The sequence below is a fragment of the Rhipicephalus sanguineus genome, chromosome 11, assembly GCF_013339695.2.
Source record: "Rhipicephalus sanguineus isolate Rsan-2018 chromosome 11, BIME_Rsan_1.4, whole genome shotgun sequence".
Classification (NCBI taxonomy): Eukaryota; Metazoa; Arthropoda; class Arachnida; order Ixodida; family Ixodidae; genus Rhipicephalus; species Rhipicephalus sanguineus.
Genome location: NC_051186.1, coordinates 126465403 through 126487914, shown reverse-complemented (window position 1 = coordinate 126487914; position 22512 = coordinate 126465403). Strand labels below are relative to the sequence as shown.

Here is a 22512-nt window from a genome sequence, read left to right as displayed (position 1 = left end):
GCGACGAAGCTGAAGAAAGTCAAGACCGCCTGGGAAGGCCCCGAAATCCGCACAGCGGGAGGTCACCTAGTAACGCCGGCAGGAATCTGCACAGCGAGGGTCTCCATCAACAACCGGATTTATCCCGCAAGCTTTGTAGTCCTTCAGCATTGCTCCCGAGATGTCATCCTTGGTATGGACTTCTTAGGCCTTCATGGTGCAGTCATCGACCTCAGATCGAAGTCGATAACACTATCTACAGAAAAAGCATTACCGCGGTACACGCCGCCAGGGAAGCGTGCCTTGAATGTGCTGGAAGACCAAGTCACCATTCCCCCTCGCTCCAGCGTCATCATTTCCGTCGGCTCTCAGAAAGTAGCAGACCTGGAAGGCGTCATTGAAGGCGACCAGCACCAGTTGATTAACCGCGAGATTTGCGTCGCAAGAGGAATAGCAGAGTTGCGGGGAGGCAAAGCAACAGTGATGCTCACAAATTTTAGCAACGAGTATAAGCACGTAAACAAAGGCACGACAGTCGCCTACATCGAAGAAATCACGGCTACGTCGATGGCTTTCGCCATCACCGATTCTTCCGAGCCAACACCGACGAACCAAGCTTCTCAACCAGTTTTCGACGTTAATCCTAGCCTTCCGAAGCATAAACAAGAACAGCTCAAAACCCTGCTCTTGAAATACAGGGACTGCTTTTCGTCATCGTCAAGAATCCGCCAGACCCCAGTCGCAAAACATCGCATCATAACAGAGGAAAATGCCAGGCCACTCCGGCAGAGCCCGTACAGAGTTTCAACGCGAGAACGCGAATCCATAAAGAAACAAGTCGACGAAATGCTACGCGACGACATCATCCAGCCGTCGAAGAGTCCATGGGCGTCACCCGTGGTGTTAGTGAAGAAGAAAGACGGAACCCTACGCTTCTGCGTCGATTATCGCCGCCTGAACAAAATCACGAAGAAGGACGTCTACCCTCTCCCACGGATAGACGACACCCTGGATCGACTCTACAACGCGAGGTACTTTTCGTCGATGGACCTCAAGACCGGCTATTGGCAAATCGAAGTCGACGAGAGAGACCGAGAGAAGACTGCCTTTATAACACCAGACGGCCTCTTCGAGTTCAAGGTTATGCCCTTTGGTCTTTGCTCGGCACCTGCGACGTTCCAGCGCGTTATGGACACCGTGCTGGCTGGACTGAAGTGGCAGACTTGCCTTGTGTACTTGGACGACGTCATTGTGTTTGCCTCAAGCTTCGACGAACACCTCCGGCGCCTTGACACTGTACTACAAGCAATCAAGACTTCTGGCCTCACCTTGAAGCCTGAAAAGTGCCGCTTTGCACACGAGGAGCTGCTGTTTTTGGGTCATGTGATCAGCAAGGGTGGTGTTCGCCCAGACCCGCGGAAAACAGCTGCCATCGCTGCCTTCCCGCCCCCCACCGACACGAAAGCCGTGCGCCGTTTTCTCGGCTTGTGCGCCTACTACAGGCGCTTTGTCAAGGAATTTTCACGAATCGCCGAACCGCTAACTCACCTCACGAAGACCGAAGTGCCATTCAAGTGGGAAACGGCGCAAATCGAAGCATTTGAAGAACTGAAACGACGCCTTCAGATGCCTCCTATACTAGCACATTTCGACGAATACGCCGATACGGAAATCCACACCGACGCAAGCAGCGTAGGACTCGGCGCCGTCCTTGTGCAGAAAACTGACGGGCAGGAAAGGGTCATCAGTTATGCTAGCCGGTCGCTATCAAAGGCAGAAACGAACTATTCCACAACAGAAAAGGAGTGCCTAGCGATCATCTGGGCTGCATACAAGTTTCGCCCCTACCTCTACGGCAGGCCCTTCAAAGTTGTGAGCGACCACCACGCATTGTGTTGGCTAGCTAACTTGAAGGACCCTTCAGGTCGCCTCGCACGGTGGAGCCTACGACTTCAAGAATTCGACATTACCGTCGTTTACAAGTCCGGAAGGAAACACTCCGACGCTGACTGCCTGTCTCGCGCCCCCGTCGACCCACCGCCGCAAGACGACAAGGAGGACGACTCCTTCTTGGGAATCATAAGTGCCGACGACTTCGCCGAACGACAGCGAACGGATCCAGAACTCAGGGGCCTTGTGGAATACCTCGAGGGCAGGACCACCGTTGTTCCGAAGGTATTCACGCGGGGACTGCCGTCATTTTTCTTGCGCAACGGTGTTCTCCTAAAGAAGAACTTCTCACCGCTTCGAGCCGATAGCCTTCTCGTGGTACCCTCGACATTGCGGCCAGAGGTCCTCCAGGCTCTGCACGACGACCCAACGGCTGGACACCTGGGTGTTTCTCGCACGCTAGCAAGAATACAGGAGAAGTACTACTGGCCGCGCCTTTCCGCCGACGTCACTCGTTACGTGAAGACCTGCCGGGACTGTCAGCGACGCAAGACACCGCCCACTAGGCCAGCCGGACTTCTGCAGCCTATCGAGCCACCTCGACGGCCGTTCCAGCAAATCGGGATGGACTTACTGGGTCCGTTCCCGACGTCCAATACCGGAAACAAATGGATCGTCGTAGCTACAGACTACCTCACCCGCTACGCCGAGACGAGGGCCCTGCCTAGAGGCAATGCCGCCGAGGTAGCGAAGTTCTTCGTTGAGAACATCGTCCTGCGTCATGGCGCCCCAGAAGTTCTCATCACCGACAGAGGTACGGCGTTTACTGCTGACCTAACTCAGGCAATACTGAGATACAGCCAAACAAGCCACCGCCGGACCACAGCGTACCACCCACAGACAAATGGCCTGACCGAGCGGCTAAACAAGACCATCGCCGACATGTTGGCCATGTATGTCGACGTCGAACACAAGACGTGGGATGCCATCCTTCCGTATGTGACCTTCGCATACAACACGGCCGTCCAAGAAACGACGCAGATGACTCCGTACAAGTTGGTCTACGGAAGGAGCCCGGCGACGACGCTCGACGCCATGCTACCCAACGTCACCGACGAAGAAAACCTCGATGCCGCCGCTTACTTACAACGTGCCGAAGAAGCTCGACAGCTCGCCCGCCTGCGCATCAAGACCCAGCAGCACACCGACAGCCGTCGCTACAATCTTCGACGACGCTTCGCGGAATACCAGCCCGGCGACCGTGTTTGGGTCTGGACGCCGATACGCCGACGTGGGCTTAGCGAAAAACTCCTTCGGCGATACTTTGGGCCATACAAGGTCCTTCGACGCCTCGGCGCTCTTGACTACGAGGTGATCCCGGACGGCATTACGAACTCCCAGCGACGCCGCGCACGACCTGAAGTCGTCCATGTCGTGCGCCTTAAGCCGTTTTTTGCGCGTTAGCGAACCTGGGGACTCTATTTTTCTTCCTTTGTTATTGTAATTTATTTTTGTATGCACTTGTTTTTTTTCTCTCTTCTATGTTCTTTCACAAGCATCGGGACGATGCTTTTTCAGAGGGGGGCAATGCCACGCCCACTTCTTGTCTTGTTTTGATGTATTCGGGTTTGACCGGCAGGGACGGTTATCAACGCTCGACGCTGTCCGCGAAGCATTGTTCGAGAAGCTTCACGTCTATAGTAGATCGTTCTGTTAAGATTGCGCCCCGCACGCGAACGTTCCAGCTTTGTCTAGAGATAACGCCGCCACCAGCGATATTGCTGGAAAGTTCGATACCGCCTGTATAAAAGCCGACGCGATTGACCGCTTGTCAGTTGATCGACGGACGACGCCCTGTTCGCCGCTATATTTGTACAGCGTGTATTGCTGTAGTTCTAGTTCTCATTTTCCGGCCACAAGTTCGGCCAAATAAACAGTTTCATCCTGCAAACGCCGACTGCTGTCTTCATCGACGTCACGACCACGTGACAATATACAAGGCCACATTTACGAAGCGATATCACGTACAAAAAGGCATGTCAGCTTTGTACACTTCTATGGAACCGAGAAAAAAAAAGGCACATGCAATGGATTTCCGCATGTGTTTACGAAATATTTGTATTGTGGCTTCAGAAGCAAAAAAAAAAAAAAGAAAAATGATAGGACCTCTTTACGAAATGTTTGATGCACTGGTTTAGGAAGAAAAATCTACAACAAGGAGTGGTTACGTTATACACTGTTATGGAAGCGAGGACAATGAAATGATATTACATTAAAGGCACAATTTTCAGAAAATAGTAAAAAGTTACAGAGCAAAATTTTCAATATAAATCGCGAAACGGAGCAGCTGTAAAGTAAGATTCCAGTTTCATATTTGATTCAGTAAAGTAAAGAAGATGTCTGCTGTTGATCAGTTTAATTTTGCCAAGTGAGCTGATACTGCCTACATTTCGAATTGTTACACCATCAAACGCGAAACGTTACCGTCAGTGGCGGCGTCGGCACCAACGCGAGTGATGCAAAACACCATCGTCATCATCATCATGTGACGACGTCATGATGACGTCATCATAGCATCACATGATGACGCCATCACACGGCGTCGTCGCTTGGTGAAAGGTGGGCCGATCCTGGAGGCACTGCAAAACCACGTGAGGTGCAGAAGGCTTCCAATGCCGTCGATGCCGGAGGCAGTGCAAAACCACGTTGGGTGCCGAAATCTTTTGGGGAAGGGATTGTTACAATAGACCGAAAAAGAAAGGACGAAGAAGAAAATGGCTTTCGCCTTCGAGTTGTCCTAGGCAAATGTATACGTGACGTGTGACTGTTTAGCTCAACTTTGGATGGTGTTGTGTGGTGTTGTTTCCTCACTCGCTCATCGCCTACTCCTCTTCCTCTCAGTCTCGGTCACCGAGCTGGTGTGCACGGTCGGGACGTTCGCGGTCATGCCCGCCGTGATTCCTCCTGACGGCATCTGCACGTACATCTTCTACTGCGACGTCATCTCGATCGACGGCGCCCTGTCCGGCATCGAGACGAACGCCAGCTTGAAAGTGTTCGAGGACGAGATTCAGAAACGCGCTGCCACGGAAGGCGGCCTATCGTTCGACATCCGGTGAGCCTTGCGAATGTCGGGAGCTCGGTTTTCCGTAGGCAAGAAATACACCCCCCAGCCACAGTTTGCGGGGCCTGAAATTGCCTAGACATATATCACCGCTTTTCGCGAAAATCTGAAATAGATGTTGCAGACCGTAGTATCGCTTGCGACCTATGCAGTTACCAGCTGGATCAGCAGTGTCCTGCACTAACAGAGCAGAAATTCGCATTTGTACTGGAGCCGACGTCCCGCAAAGTTTTGCCGCCGGGTCTACATGCGTGTGTTAGTTTGAGAACACAGCTTAGACTGACCCTTACATAAAAGTAAAAAAAAAAAAACGGGTTTGCCGGTAGGCTGTGGAGGAATCATGGTGTCGCGAGGAGCGGCCTCGATACCACGAAAGAGCAAGTCACAACGACCCCAAGGCGAGGGAAACCTTCTTTCTGAGGAGCGGGAAGAATCCGGTACATCACTAAAAGAAGGCATGGGTCCGTCGGTCGGTGATTGACTCTTGTGAGAACGTGAGAAAGAATCGACGGACGGTCCCTACTAGGCACACGCCCTGCGCTGTCTATTTCTGACGCCTCTTTTCAGACGTGCAGCGAAAGATTAAAAGTTGTCTCTTCCGTCATCTTTCGAAGATGACCAAGTTCAAACAATGCTCGCGGTGTTCGTGGGCGTTAAGAAATAGGCATTCGTCACTGACCAGAGGGCACGACGTGGGTATTGGTTTCAGTATCGCCGGCATCAGCCGCCAGGTACACCAAGAAAATAAGACGTTCGCAGAACACGTCAACGGGCTCAGGTTTCTCCCAGCTACGCCATTTCCAACGAAGGTTCTCTGGGTGCCCCCAAAATCCCTTCCGGGCAGTTGAAAATAGGCGTGAACCCCCCGAAAAATGCACTGCCGCGCCCGATTCTGCTGTTTCTACTCGCCAGGACGCCTGTTCTGGTGCTACTGCCGCATCTCGATTGAATTATGATGTCTATAGGCACCCGGCAGTGAAGTTTTCGAGATCCGACAATTGCGCCACGACGCACAGCATAGCGAGTAGCAGAAGCAAAATCCGGCCAGGCGGTGCATTTTTCGAGGGGTGGGGGGGGGGGGGGGCTCACGCATATTCACAACACCCCAGAGGGGATTATGGCCGCACCCAGGTAGCCTTCCATAACCAGGATTTGGGGACATGTGCACGTACCGCAATCTCTCGTCGGTGACTGCGGTGGCCTGCCGTAAGTGAGTGGGAAATAGGCGAAAAAAATATCTGACGAAAAAAGTTAGTTATCAGAAACGACTCCTGGTTCTATACAGTCGAGACTTATTTGAACATTCTGTTAAAATTACAGTGCCGCACTACAGTGTCGCGCGGCTTGCCAGAGTGCTTAAAATTTTACAAACAATGGGGCCCTATGTGTTTCTAACGGGCGGTGTTCTATTGTCCCGGGAAGCCACACGCTTTGTAGTGCGATACCGTAATTTTACCATAATGTTACAGCAGGTATCTACTGTATAGAACCCCGAGTCGTTTTTGATAGCTTGCTTTTTTCAAGAGATGTGATTTTTTTCCCATTTCCCATTCAGTTATGGCAGGACGCCGTTGCTAACACCGAGAGATGGCGCCACGCTCAAATGTCCCCAAATCCTGGGTATGTGAGAAGGCGCATAGAAGGGAGATACTTGAGAGCGTCGACGAGTTCTTGCGAACAATATTATTCGTATAAATGGCAGCCGATGCCGGAAATACTGAGGCGGCAAAGTGCTCCGTCGCGCCGTCTGGTCAGCGACGGGTGAATGTAAGGAAGCAGGTTGGAGACGAAAATCCGGCAGATACATTGACGCGAACATTGACGCGAACTCATATACAGATCTTGCAGCATAACAGAGATGACAAGCAGCTCGACAGAACCTTCCTCGTCAACTTTATTGAGTTAAGGACTAGAACAACTGTGGCTGCAACTACAAGCTGACTCTCACAGTTCGCGCACCAAGTGGTTACAGCCCGCAGTACAGGTTTACATCTTGCCAAGTCTTACTGATCCATCAGCGTAGAAATTGCCGTCTGGGTGCTGTGCAGGATGGCCCGAATTTGGCGAAACTCGGAATCTTTCCGAGCTCTGGCGACACCCCCTTTTGGCCGAGCTAACAGTACGAAAAGATCAAATCTATCCCTCAGCGCGCGCTCCGTTCCATTGGTTACGATGGAACGCCGCGTCACGTCAAGGGCGGTCGACAAAGTTGGGTGGTATCTTCAAACCAGAAGCATCTTCTTTCATTTGTTTGTCGTTCCACTGAGTGCAGAAGTGCACCCCTACACGAAAACCGTCGGAAACTTTTACTAAGGATATTTTTTAGAGATACCGGCTGCTTAAATTTCTTTTCAGGTGTTTAATGTGTACACTAAGTATCATTTAGAATAATAAGCACCGTGGCCTCTGAGATTAGCTCCGGCCAAGTGCCTTACAACATCGCGGCCGCAGCTAATCGTCGAGGCCACGTGTGTAGTAGTAGTAGTAGTAGTAGTAGTAGTAGTTGTAAACATTTATTCTAGTGCGTTGCTCGGCCGGCGCGCGCCCTCTTTGTCCTCTTATTCATCGTCTGCTCTCTCCCCGAGCACGTGCGCCCGGCTGATTAGCAAACTGGCTGTGCGGTATACCTAACTAATTAAGTCAGGACATGCTATAATCAAGGTAATTAACCAAGGTCATGCCAAGACCGAGCTAATTAAGCCACATCCTGCTAAGATCACGCTAATGAAGACTAGTAAGGCTGAGACCAAGCTAATTAGCACTATGTTAATTAACGCAACACTAATTATATGGGCGCTCATTAAAACCAAACTAATTAGGACCGCACTAACTAAGACCATGCTAATGAAGATTGCGCTAAATATGATTACGCTGATTAGTACCACGCTAATTAAAACCATACCGATTAAGCCTGAGTAATTAATGTGGTGTAAGTAAAACATTACCAATTAAGACAGGGCTATTCAACATGGCACTTAAGACCTAACTAATTAATACCATCAAAATTGAGACCAAACTGACGCGAACTGAGTAGACGAGCCACGTAAAAAGCTGAAAGAAGCTAAGTGCTCGCAACTCTGGTGCCTCCAGCTTTGCAGAAGTAGTGCATGCTTACCAAATTATTTGATATGCAACGAAGCAGCTGCTTAGCGTCCATCGCATTAAACGCTTGGCAGTCACACCGCCACTATAAAAGTCACGAGTTGAACTGGGGCCTTTTCAGAATCAACGAGTTTGTGCCCGAGTTCGCTTGTCAATCAGCTTGATTGACAGACACAGCGGCGAGGATAGGGTGCATCCACCGCATTTGCTCTTGCCGAGGAGCAGTGCTCACGCCGCAACGCACAATTAATTTATGAGCATATTCGCACAGACTATGCACACACGCACAAAGAAATAAAGCTTATATTATCTCGTGGCGACGATGTCTCGCGTTCTGTTTAACCGCGCTCACGACGTACACTTACAGCCACGCAGCAAGCACCCCTGGTGGCATCTGTGGCGAGAAATGTTACTATTTACATGTTGGTGGAGACACTGTTTCTACCGATTCGTTACTGCAGAAAAAAATTTCAGACGTGTGATGTAAGTAGCAGTAGCCTGTCTATTTATTTTTCTGTAATATTCGAGAGGAGCGAAACAAGCTACACGAGAGTGCCGCGTATGCGCCCCTGTTGCCTTCGAGAGTGGAAATTTCCATGCTGCAGGTGGAACGAAAGAACTTGCCCGAAAGAGGACAAACGCCCACGAACGCGCCTGTGGGAGGCGCGATGTTCAGTTGGCAAAAAAAAAAAAAAATTGGCCGCGTATCTGCGTGCTTCGCTGCAAATGTCTAAAGACGATAGAAGAGGCGCTGCGTGAGGTATGGACGCCATCTGGCAATACGTCGGGAACATGAGTGCTGTGTTGCGGACTGGTAGTCCCGGCGCAGCAACAGGCGAAGACCGGCGGTGACCAACGCGACCGGCGGGGACGCCAGCCAGCCCGAACACGCGGTTTGGCGCGAAGCGCTGAAGCAGAAGAAACGTCCGCACTCAACGAGTACTCTCGACACACTCTTTTACTTACACGTCGCCTGGCTAAAACAGGAATGCCAGAGTGGCGCCCCATGGCATTTGTACAGTGCAATACAGAACCGAAACCGAAATACAACAATGAGCTCGTGCAGAGGGCACGGAGGAAGTCAAGTTTAACGCGCAGTCGCATTTTCAGAGCAGCTTAAGAAACTAGGGTCTTTAGAATTACGTATGTATGCATTTTCTATTAAAGGAACACACCACCTAATACTTACCTAGTGATGTTGCGCCTCAGATATGCGTAATGTTTGCTTTATGATCGACAGTGTACACAAGTATGAACCTAGTCAGCCGTTCAAGATGGCTGGCCCTTGGGCAAGTGGTTCAACTTTGGCCGAGTGGCTGAATCGAGTGACGTGCCGACAAACAGAAAGACAGACCAAAATTTCTCCGTTTAAGTATCCCAAGAAAGACTATCGTCTTTAAAAATAGCGCGACAATCACGGTGACGTCGCTGAACTGTTGAAATGCTGACTGAGTGGCGGCGCTGACGCGTTCGCACGCGGTATTCCTTTGAAAACCACCGCAGATGCCGCACATGCGTTTGTGACGCCACGCTCATTCTTGTAGCCGTTTTTATCAGTGCTGCTATCGCGCGCTCCGCACTGTCTTCCTATCGTGGCCGCCGTAGTGCGAGCTCGGAGCAAACTCGTGTGCCCGAGAAGCTCGGGCCATGCTGCATAGCACCCCTGGACTGGCGGGATTTGTAGCGTGCAGCCTTAGGAAAGATTTTAGCGAACAACAAAAAACGGAGGCGGCAAAGTGGTGGCCAGCCCCGACATTCCGCCAGCCAATGAGGTGACAAAGAAACACAAGCTGTCACCTTCCGGGCACTGCCAATCTCGCTAGCACAGAATGCAACCGTTCTGTGCTCTTCTACGTCATGTCTCCCCTTCCCTCTTTTATGTCTACGTTGTTAGTCATCCTTAGTGGCATCGGCGATTCTCATTTATACTGTCAAGCACGTATTCCTTGATATCCAGCAGGGACACGCGCACCGGCAGTACAGAAGCGCCTAAACAAAGGCACATTTTTGTTGCACTTGGCGAGGCCTTTACGAAATTTCCTACTAGAACATCGTCCTTTTAAGGACTTCTCAGTAGGCAGGTAGACTTGACAATGTGAGATCGTGCAAATTCGTTCAGGAAGGTGACCGTCTTGCAAATTGTTTCGCTATGCAAAGCGAATATCATATTTTCGTTGCTGTTTTAGCTGTGTTTGTACTTTCCCAGAAAAACACGTATGGGCATCATCACGGCTCTTTTGCTCGTCTGCGGGAAACACACGTGACATACAGCGCAGGAGATCAGAGCGGAACTTGGATCTCCAACGTTGAGTTTAGCTGATGCGGCAGTTAACCATTTAGTGGCTGATCCTTAGAAGACCCTGGTTCCTATAGTTGTACCTCGGCTACTTACTTTCGCGTGTAGAAATGCGTATGAGTGACGCCTAGAGACGGGGATGACAAACGGCTAGAAAACAGCCCATTCAGATAAATTAGTCACGTTTCTTATTTGCTGTTTTCTGCGAGGCAGTTTTCATGAGCTATAAAAAAAATGCCCTCCGTTTATTTCAGAGCCTTGTCTCCAGAACACTTTGACAACCTGAAACTGCGAGAAGCGCTGAACGCACTGAGTCAGCAGAACGTGAAGCATTACGGCATCCTCAATATGGTGACAGACGCCACGCACGTGGCCGCAAATGTGAACAAAGCGAAATTAATCATCGATGTGAGTATGCCTGATACAATGGAGATGTACCATCAGATATTAACTCTAACACGTTTCGACACAAACTTCTGGCGCGCTTTCTCGCGACAGCTTCGTCACATTTTTTTATCGTTTAACATTCAAGCTTTGTTAATTTTGACGAAGTGTTGCGTTCTCCTTTTCTTGACATGCTGTAGCCTTCTGCTGTATGTGCTGCTGAATTTCGTGAACGTACTGCATTGTTAACGTTGTTGCGCTGTATTTTTTTGTTCTTATTATGCGCTTCCATTGTAACCCTATTTCTTACAGGTTTAGTTGTCATTTTATTGTAACCCCCCTTACTCAATGCCTTATTCGTGCAAAGAACGGAAAACAGCACTGAATTTTTGGACGAACACAAAGGAAGACAGACGACGACAGGCGCTGACTTACAACCCTAGCAAGCCTTATTCGTGCCAGCAAGGTATTTTTCAATAAATAAACATATAGTTACGCTGAAGCGACAAGGGAGACAAAGGAAGAGGATAATGAAGTGCGTCTGTCTTGGAAACTATGCTTAGAAGCAACTCGGGGTCGGCGCGGCAATCCTTCGCTCCTTTCATCCATTAATTCGTAAATAAACACACCCCATCGTAACAATTTTTGGTGGAGGTGAGGTGCGGGGTATGATAACGGCGCCCCCGACGAACGACGACGCACCGACCGCTGAGGCGCAATACGTGGAGCTTCGCCGAAGTCGACGGATTGCTGGCCTGCCACCTGCGATGGCCTCCGACGGCAACAACGACAACCTGCCACCTGCTTCCAGTATTCCATGGCTGCCCTACATCGAGCCCCGAACCTTCGCCGGACAACCTGGGTAAGATGTCGACGCATGGCTCAGCTTCTACCAACGGGCGAGCCAGTTTAATGACTGGAATGCTACCGGCCAGCTGAACAATGTAGGCCTCTTCCTTAAGGGAACAGCACCTGTGTGGTTTGAAAACCACGAAGAAAGCTTGACGACGTGGCCGACGTTCGTAGATGAAATTGAAAAGTGCTTCGCAGATCCGGCAGCTCCAGAGAAGCGCGCCGAACAAACTTTCGGGCAGCGAGCTGTAGTTCCCGGGGAAGCCTGCACGACGTATATCGAGGAAGTTCTTAAGTTGTGCACGGCCATGCACCCTCGGATGGCAGAAGAGGACAAAGTTGGTCATCTTCTAAAAGGGATCGCGGAGGACGTATTCCAGTTCCTCATCGCAAAAGACAGTCTGGAGTCTGTAAGTGACGTCATTATGCACTGCCGTACATTTGAAGCCCTGGAAGCTCGACGAATTACACCAAAGTTCGGACGCCTGGCCAACGTAACTAATGTCGCCAGGGTCGACGTGCTTCCAGCCCCATACGACCTCGCGTCAGTGATTCGGCAAGTAGTGCGCGAAGAGCTCGACCGATGTGAGGCGGCTTCTCTCCCGACTCCTAAGGTCCGAGAGCCCTTTCCTCCCTGCGATTTTGGCGCGACGTCCATCAACGCCGCCTCCTTTGATGCCTACAACTTCGTGCCTCGTGCTAGAGTGCCAAGCCCTTCTATGAACGACGCGCATCCGAGTTACCAGTTGTATGATAGTTACGCACGCAGACTACCTGCAGTTTCTAAGGGGTGGGACGGCCGGGCCATTCATCTTTTTACTGACAATATCAGTGCGTCCCGTGAGCGCCCCATCGTAACAATATGTCAACGCGCACAAACTAAACATTCTGAGCCCCAATGCAGCTAGGCCTGTTAAAATATATATTTCATTGGTCGGGAATAAAGAGCAGCAAATGGCGAGTGTTGTTGCCCAATGCTTACTAATAAAAAGTTTGTTGATCCCTCCGTCATAGGAATCGGAATAACCCGAAAGTAAAGCGTGCCCTTACAGAAGTAGTTGAATGTTTACTGTACATTTATATAGGAGAGTTTGCACAATGTATGTTGATGTCTGGCAGCTATAGCACCGTTTAACGTGGATGCACCCATTTTGATGATTGGTGGTACATCTCCATCCTGACGATTAAAGTCCACGTTAAATGATTAAACAAACCCTTGTGGTAGCTGTAGTAAACGGTGAACGCGTAATCAGAGAACGAGGTGTGATAGCCAGAACAGCGTGGCATATCGGACGCCGAACTTGGTCGCCATCCCGCGGCATGTTAAAATGTGATTGAACACCACGGCCGGACTAGAGGGAAACGCAAAGCGCGTCGTGCCACCCCGGTAGCCCGGCCGCGATTTTTCTCGGGGCGAGCGCGTGAGCGGGGAACGCGGTATGACAGCCAGGTGCGGGAAGCGCGCGTCGCAGAGCTATTTTTAGGGGCGAAGCTCCTTAAGGCGGCACCCGTTCGTCCCTCGTAGTTGTCGTAGTCGTAGTGCGTAACCAGTCGTAACGCTAGTACCAGATCTTGACCTCCAAGGTGGTGCCGGTGGGAGATTTTTCCTGTGCGTTGTTGAACAATAAAAAATTCCCAGTGTGCGCGTTAACTAAAAGCCGAATTCTTCTGTCTCTCATTCCCCATTAGCAGCCATTGGCATGTTCCAGTAGGAAGCGTTAGTAGAAGTAGAAGTGTAAGTGTTAGCTAAAAGCCGACTTCTTCTGTCTCTCATTCCCATTAGCAGCCATTGTTTACCTCCAAGGTAGTGCCTGGTGAGATTTCTCCTGTGCGTGATTAAACAATAAAAATTTTGTTCAAAACGCCGTTGATTGATTAAATAAACCAATGAAAGACGCCAGATGTTTTCTAAAAGCAAAACGAAAGAACGCCAGATGTTTCTAAAGCAAAACGAAAAGACGCCAGATGCTTAACGAAAGACGCCAGATGTTTTCTAAAGCAATGGTTTTCTAAACAATGAAAATTCACAGCTTACATGTAAAATTAAAGTGAGCTGCAAGTCGTCATAACTCATCGAACCTTTAGTATAAACGCGCCCGATCTCGCGTCGGTGATGATGTACTGGGCAGAATTCACGGAAGATTCACGGTTTACCGATGAATCTCCGCAGCTTCGCCCACTCATCATCATTCACTCCGTGGATATGCTGTGATTTTTGGTTTGTATTAGCGTGATGCTATGAGCGAGGCCGACGCTTTTACGACGCTTGGGCTAAGATCGCCACCTAGCGGTGTGTTAAGGCATTGACAAAATTGAACTTCTATTGAAAACGCGCCGAATGGGGCGGACGTGTAACGCGTTGCAGGTGCTAATCGCGGAGGCCACAGTAATGACGAATTCTTTTCCTTTACCGCTCCCAGAGGGCAACACCACCCCGCCGACCGGGAGAGCGGTAGATATAAAAGACGCGTTTGTAAAGCCTGTGGTGTCTGTGACCGTGACGCAGTGGATAGCTGTAGTTGCGGGCCGCGCGCTCGTGGGTTCGATTATCGTTAACGGAACATTTTTTCTTTGCCATCTGATCGTGTAAATTTTTTCGACGTCATTTCCGTGACGGAAATACGTCACTGAAGTCTTGGTGGACCCCGGCATAAAACACTTTCGTGTTAATAATTTCTGGGGTATTACGCGCCAAAACCACGACATGATTATAAGGCACGCCGTGGTGGAGGGCTCCGGAAATTTATGCCACCGGAAATTTATACCATCTGGCGTTGTTTACAGCGCACCGACATCGGAGAACACACGGCCCTCTAGAATTTCGCCTCCATCGAGATGCGACTGCCGGGGCCGAGATCGAACCCATGGCTCTCGGGTTGGCAGCCAAACACTGCAACCACTGTTCCACCGTGGTCGACGTATTAAAATGCTTTTTATTTATCTGATGATGCCGAATTGTAAATTTAGAATCAAACGAAGGGTTCAGGTTGTCAGTAAGCAGTAAAAGTCGCGTTTCCCAAGAAAAGCACTAAAGTCGCGTGTTCAATCCCGGCCGCGGCGGTCGCCTTTCAATGGAGGTGGAATGCTAGAGGTCCGTGTACTGTGCGGTGTCAGTGCACGTTAAAGAACACCAGATGGTCGAAATTTGCGGAGCCCTTGATAATCGCAACGTGGTTTTTGTAACGTAAAACCCCCGATGTTATTATTATTATTATTATTATTATTATTATTATTATTATTATTACTATTATTATTATTATTATTATTATATTTTCCAACAAAAACTCTTGCGGAAGCCATGTTGTGTAGGTGTGAATAACTGCTTAATGTCATAAAAATCGGCGTGAGTACGTATAAATCTCTTGCACCAGTGTGTATGAGTCCTTACAGTAAATATTAATGAGACGATGTAATAATGGGCGGAAATACCGGTTTCACTGTTGTTTTCAATGTGCCCCTTGCAGAGACTGAAAGATTTGCAAGGAAACGATGCAACCAGAAAGACGATGATTGCCCTGGGCCTGTCCGACTACAGCGAGCCAGACGCGTGGAACTTGTACAGCAGCCAGTTCAGAGTAGCCGTAGAGTAAGTACGTAGTACTATGGGCAGCATATGTCAGGGAACCCTTTCAAGGATCTGATTTCAAGGATCTGTTTCATCGCTTACCAGTCTTCACCGGCAATATATGCCATGCATGTGGCTGACTGCAATTTGTTGTTGCGAACAATATGCCGTAGAGCTTCGGTTTCTGTTCCGCTTTGCTGATACGCATACATAATTTACGTAAATATGTCTTGTGGAAGAGGGTGCCAAAGTACTTAGGGAACGCTTAAGAGAAAAACGATTCTTTTGGCATTATCTATATCAGGGGTCTCAAAGTAACCTCATCAAGCGGGCCGTAGTCACGCAATGTAGTCCAGCAAGGGCCGTTATACTGAAGATGGTAGGAACGGGATTGGGGGGGGGGGGGGGGTAGTTTGTACAACTTGTCAGCAAACGTTGCCATTTGAAAGAAAACCTTCCCCATATCTGATATTGGCGCCAGGATTCCAACACCATGTCGACACCGATCTCCGAATTGATTATTATTTAGACGCCGAGTCGTTGTTTCACGGATCTGCGTATCAACACATGGCGACCGCAGGGGATGCCTCCCGAAAACAACTGTTTTAGATAAGTCGTGCCTGCGTATCTCAGGAACGTGCTTAGTAAGAAAATAACAAAATGTGGGACCAAGACAGTCATGTGCGGGCCGCATGTTTAAGACCCCTGATCTATATAGTATAACAACTAATTTCCGTTTTTTTTTCCTGTTAGGACATACGCAATGACTTTTCTTCTGAATTCTATTTCAATGCACGCACTTCCTTATTTTACAGTTCGTGTGTTCCGGTTTATTTCTTGATTTATTGTTGTATCACAGTTTTCAAAGAGCCTTTCTGTCGCTGTAACCTTAAAAAAGCGTTACCCCAGCATTTATCCAACGCCACGATGCCCACACCGCGATCGGACAAGAGATATGCTCCACACAATGGGTTACTTCACACACAACCCCGATCTGAAAGGCATTACGCCAGATACAACGGACCCACGGCACAATAGGAGGCCGTCGCTCTCAACCATGATGCAGCTTGCCAGGAACGGCTCCCAGACAAGGCAACGAGAAAATTACATAGGCCATAGGAAGCGTCAGACTGGAGGGACCGCTCACGGTGCCTTGCAAAAGAATGAGTACAATAATAAAGTGTTCTCCTCCTTATCTCTTCTAATAAAAAGTCACAGGACGCTTGCGCTTCTTCTTCAAGAGTGGAACGCGATAGCGTAATCGGGTCGGTTTGCATCACTTTCCTAAGCGCTAGCCCGGCTTCTCTTCTCGATAGGCACACCGAGCGTGCCGCAAGAAAGGGAACATCTATGCGCGTGAAAACTGGCTGTTTCAAGCTATCCTAGAATGCTTACTGCAAGCATGCAGTTTTAGTGCCCACTACGACGCAATTCCTCCTATTGCGAATTGACGGACTACCCACTACGAGTCCGTAAGACTACACGCGTTGCTGATACTGTTGCTGATAATGATGATTATTTATGCCTATGTGCTTTGTAACAGGTGGCCCTTTAAACCAACCATTCGTTGCGCGGTTCACACGTTTTGACGCCCTGACGCGAATCTATACGCTTCTGCCGCACAATATTACACGCGTTGACCAGGGCTTAACGCCTCCCTTCATTGGAGGGGGGGGGGGGAGCTCCAGAGGGCGGCGACCTATATACATACATGCACACACACATACATACAGCCCCTCCTTAAGAAATGGAAGAAGGGCCGGGCCCCCCCGAGCCCCCCCCCCCCTGACTTTAAGCCCTGGGCGTTGACACTTCTCGCACTGCATGACATTCCTGTAGGTTTTTTTTGCCGAAACAATTGCGAACACGCAAATGGCTCTGTGGCATAACACCTGGTTGCCATGTAGGAGTCCTGCGTTCGATTCCCACTTGGAATCGAAGCTTTTTACTTTCTTTTGCAGATATCTCGATTTTTCGCTTACCGAGAATGCGGTGTTTTCGCTCAGAATTAACGACACCTACGGCGACACCAGAATTTCTGCGAAACGAGCTCTCTTACGCCATAGCGTTAATAACTATAAAACTACGAAATTAGCGAGCGTGTGGTTCCCATTTTAGGCCTAAATTTTATAAAGTTGTTTTCAATTCAATTCAGGTATCCATGTAATAAAGAAAACAAAAGATACAACATTTCTCAAATCCGCCCAAGAGTTGCAGAGGACTGTCAGAGACTGGAACAGTCTGACTAATGATGTTGCACTACAACCATCTCTTGAAATGTTTACCACTTCTCTGTAACTACCCACAGTTTCTGCTTTTGCCGTTGTTCTAAATATTACTATATTGTACAACTATCTCTTTGAAATACCTATATCGTAGCTCTGACGATCCATCGAAAAAAATGGTTACTGCTTTCCTTGTGCCGTATTTTTATGCCAATTTTCCGAGCGTTAGAAATTCTATAACTGTGCTAGAAAGCCTTACTCCGTGTTCCTACTTGTATTTTACTTCCACATTTGATTATGTTTTGCTAATTATTGTATACCTGCCATGATATTTCACTTGTACTACTCGCGATTGTACGGCCGATTCCCAAAGAGCTCTAGCCACACGGAAAGCTGCGAGGCGAAATCTGTCAACCCCGCCGTGCGCGGCTGTTCCCCCTGTTCTCCATTCCGCCCGGCCGCGCTTGGCTGCGCCGCTCAGTCTTCGCTCAGCAGCCGTCCAAGGTGGACGTGCTCATTGTTGCTCCCGCCAAGTGCGAGATCCGTTCGGTCATTCACTTTTTGCCCGCCAGAGGGATTTCACCCGTGGTCTTTGGGTGGACTGTCGTGCCCCACTCGCCGCACAGTCCAGACCTCGCGCCCAGCGATTAGCACTTGTTCCCCAAGTTAAAGGAACACTTGAGTGGCCGACGCTTCCGGAGCGACCATGCAGTCAAAGAGGCGAAACGCTTCCTCAACGGGTTGGCGGTGGCGTTCTACGACATTGGAATACTGAAATAGGAGCACCATCTACAAAAATGCGTAGAAAAAGATGGCAATTATGTCGAAAAATAGAGAAAAGTACCTTCTTTCGAACGATGTACATGGCTATGAGAATAAACAATGTTGTGGATTTGTAACGTTGATGGGAACCTTATTTCTGGATCAACACTTCCCGCCCTGCTATATTCCCCCCATGGGAATGCAGTATAAATAAATAAATAAATAAATAAATAAATAAATAAATAAATAAATAAATAAATAAAGCAGCCAGTTCTATGCTGTGAAAATTGTCTGACAGAGAAGCTGTAAGCAGCGGCGAGCTCGTGTGATTGGCTAACGAGATCACGTGGTGTCATAAATCCGCCGCTAGATTTGAAATGCGCGCGGACACGATTCTGCAAACGTGGGTGTAAGGCGCAGTGATTATGACACTTGCCTACGGACCGTGAGCCCAGGTTCGAACCCCGCCTCACCAAAGTGATTTAATTCGTTTTATTTATGTATTTATGCACTACTCCCTTTGGTCACGTGACCTGTGTGACGCCGTCTCCTACTAATACTACGACGGCGATGACGCCGCCGCGAGGTAGACAAACACAGCTTTGCTGTAAAAGAAATACGATCAAGCTGATTTAGCGCATTTAGGTGTCGCCTTTAATAAAAAGGTCACAGTTTCGCCGCAACGGTGAAGCAATGAATGCGACAGCAACAAATTGGAATGTAACGCGAAGAACGGAAACCAGCTCGAAATTTCCAGCGCGTCGCTCAAGCGCAAAGGACGCGCGAAAAGAACACACACAGGACGAGCGCGAACTATCATGCGTCACAGCTCGACACTTGAAGCGCACTGCTCAAACATAAAGCAGGATGCACGAAACGAGCGAACAGGCACACACAGGACGAGCGCGAACTAACTGTCACAAATGTTGCTTATTTCTGTTTGAACAGCGCGCTCCTTTCGCAAACGCGGCCGCTGCAGCGAGCGAAGTGACATTCGTACGCTCTGTGATTTCAGCGTGGATATCGCGGGGAAACCACAAGACATACAACCCCCCGCTCCACCTCCCCCGCCCGCCCCCTTCTTTCCTCGAGATAAGCGCACGATGGCGACCACGCCCTGTAGGGCGAAGAGCAACGGCGTTACCCGGCAACTACTACCGCGCGAGCAGACAGCGGAAGCGCGAGGTTCTCCCTGCGCAACTCTTCAAGTGCGCCCGTCGCGCTCCTCGCGCCATCTCGCTGGCAATGAAGAAACGCTTATAAGCGCCTGCCGTCTCTGAGTACTGCGGTAAAAGGTGTGTATATAACGCTCGCCGTTAACTGCATGAAAGGTCTGCCTTTTGTGGCGTAGTGACTAGCGCCACGCGCTGCGGACTGAGAGGTCGCTGGTTCGATTCCGCGCTTCGGAAGTTTTTTTTTCAGAATTATTTTTCTTTGGGACTTTTATATATATATACATACTTATAAATATACGCAGCATGGTGACGGCGACGGCAAAAACCGGCCGAGACTGTCCATATAAGTATCGCAAGAAAACGTCACTGTGTCTTCTCGCTCCTTTGCAGGAGGACCAAGGCAGACACGGTATTCGCGCTGAGCTCCGTGGGATCGCAGCAGAGTGGTGCCAATTGCGTCGCGGTCCCACCCGCAGTGTTCGACATTGCGAAGCTGCCCGACGCTGCCGAGGCACAGTCGGCGCCGTTCCCCAACCTGGTGAGTGCAGCTCGATGTAATTGTTTGAGGCCCCTTGGGAAGTGCCGGTTTTAACTTATACTCTGTGCTGACACTGGAGCCAGTCACCGGATGTTGGCTATTTGCCTGCCATGCACCCTACTTCATAATCGCTGAGTAGTCAAGGGTAGAAAAATAGCGCTAAGACGACACAACGAATAAAGGGCAGAGACCACGGACCCCTCTTCGTCCTGTCGTCTTAGCGCCGCTTTTCAAGTCGTAATCGTGTACCAACGAGCCCAAATGCGTACCCTACTGCATAATAGTTAGGGTTCGCAATATAAAAAAACAAAAAAAAATATGTCCCAAAATATCTATTCTGCCTTTTATTTGAGGATGGTACGCATTTTCTTTGATATACCGTAAGCTTATGTGAAATAGTGTTTTTTCAGTGAACGATGAATGTTATTATATTGTGCATCTGCTTTCAGACGCGACCAATTGAATCCAACGGGATATTGGGCCAGGAAAAACGTGTGGGACGCTAACTGATGTTGTGACTGCTGTGTAGTAGTTATGACGTAAAGTGATATGAATTAAAGTTGACAAAAAAATCACCCTTTCCGTCGGTCGGACCCGAACCCACAAACCTCCACTTTATTTCACTTCAATATGCGTCCTAATTACTACAATACAGTTAAATTATTGTTCCCTGTGCTTTCCGTGGCATAACTGTCTGTTAACTAGATTCATGGTTGTGTCTAAAAAAGAAACGAGCCCCTCAAAAAAGCTCCCCAAATACCGTGATTTCCAAGCGCAGTTGCATTACATGCGTCCCTGTTCAACACTAAGATTGGACGTGTCTTTTTTGTTTCTTCCTTTTTTCGTGTTCTTTGTGCGGCGAGGTTTCGTCGCTGGAAACACCATAGGCATCTCGTCTCTGGTCGACAACGGTTTTCAGGTTGTGGGCCAAGATATGTAAGGGACCAGCATGGGTATTCAGCACAGAATAAATTGTCACGTACTTTCTTCTTGATATAAAATGTCGTGTTGGCGTGCGAGGGCAAAGATGCAAAACACTGTCTGCTATCCACTGCAGGTGTCGTGTAATTTCAGAGCGGTAGCTATGAGCCTAACCGGCCAGCATTGGCAAAACGAGGGAGCATGGGTGCCCTCGATTCAGAATGAAACGGCTTTACACTAGTTGGCTCACGTGGCTGTGTGCCGCAGATTTTGACCATGCATGAGCATTTTCAGACAAAGGTGCGATTCCATGCCACGAGAACTTAAGGAAACGCGTTGTATGAAATTAATTTATTTGGCGCGTTGGTGCTTCCTCTGGCCGTTTTTTTTCAGGCTTACACTATTGCGTCCCTAGCTGTGACAGGTGTACTTAAAGCAGCACGACACAATTTATTGTGTTTAATTAGGTTCCTTGATCAGCGATGAAACTGTGTTATTAGCTGAGCGCTCCCTATGTAATATTCTGTTTCTTTAGTCATTGTTGTACGTTTCTGCCTCGCTGTGTAGAAGTATACTTGGAAATTTTTGAAACACAGAAATCTTAGTTGTGTTTTCGTTTTAGATTAGTAGGCGCCCATTTGCGATGATAGTTCTGGGGGAACTCCAAGAAATGTCCTGCCGCTGCAGTTTCACTTGAAACAAACAATATATAGGGTGCCCCAGCTGTCTTTAGCTAGAGTTCAGAAAATATGCCAACGCACTCAATGACGACGCGACCAAATGCATGTTGGTGACTATTGCCTAGAGTGAGTCGCACTTTTTTGCGTTCTGATTAATTGCTTATTAGGGTCTCTTAACTAACTCTTGAAGCAACGAAGCTGGGCAAAAAAAAAAAAAGATTCAATGCAAAAGTTGTAGACTGGTTTGCAAAACGTCCGATTAGAAAGTTTCTAACTTTCTGTCTATTAGTGTTTTTCTGCTTACAGCAGATGCCCCCGGACTGCAAAAAATACCACGTGACACGCCCGCTTGCGCGCCGGTGCACGCAATGATTCTAGTGCCCTCTACGCTCCGCATGCAAACGACGTTAGCATTTGCCCGGTTGTGCTGCCTCGACAGGGCAGCGACGATGGTGGTGACTGTGCGACGAACACGTTTTGCTAGCGGCAACGCAAGCGATAACCGCTGCGTCAGCTTATCTCCATCATGAACCGGCATGAGAGAAGCATATCGTTTGTAAGCACAACGCTAGGGAGCACTAGAATCGGGGCGCGCATAGGCGCGCATGTGGGAATGTCACGTGGTATTTTTTGCTTAGCAAGACTGACAATTGGGCAAGTTGGTACGACTTCATACTACTGAAACGGCGCCACCAGGGAAGACGAATGCACACGATAAAGAGGACACGAAACACAAGCAACGACTCTCAACTGAACTTTTGAACTCAGTTGAGAGTCGGCGCTTGTATTTCGTGCCCTCTTTTTCGTGTGCATTCGTATTCCCTGGTGGCGCCGTTTCAGTAGTATTTTTTTGTGTTTCGCGGGCATCTGTAGTAAGCAGAAAAACACTAATATTCAGTGGATAGAAACTTAGAAACTGTCTAATCGGATGTTTTGCAAACCGCTCTACAACTTTCCCATTGGAATTTTTTGCCCAGGTTTATTGCTTCAAAAGTTAGTTAAATAAAGTGGCATAATTA

The 22512-nt window shown here is 48.9% G+C and overlaps 1 protein-coding gene across 2 annotated transcripts in view; it reads right to left on the bottom strand.

Annotated features, from left to right (window-relative positions):
- LOC119374136 (26S proteasome regulatory subunit 10B) overlaps window positions 1–22512 on the bottom strand; it is a 398774-nt gene that overhangs the window by 164788 nt on the left and 211474 nt on the right. The window lies entirely within an intron of this gene.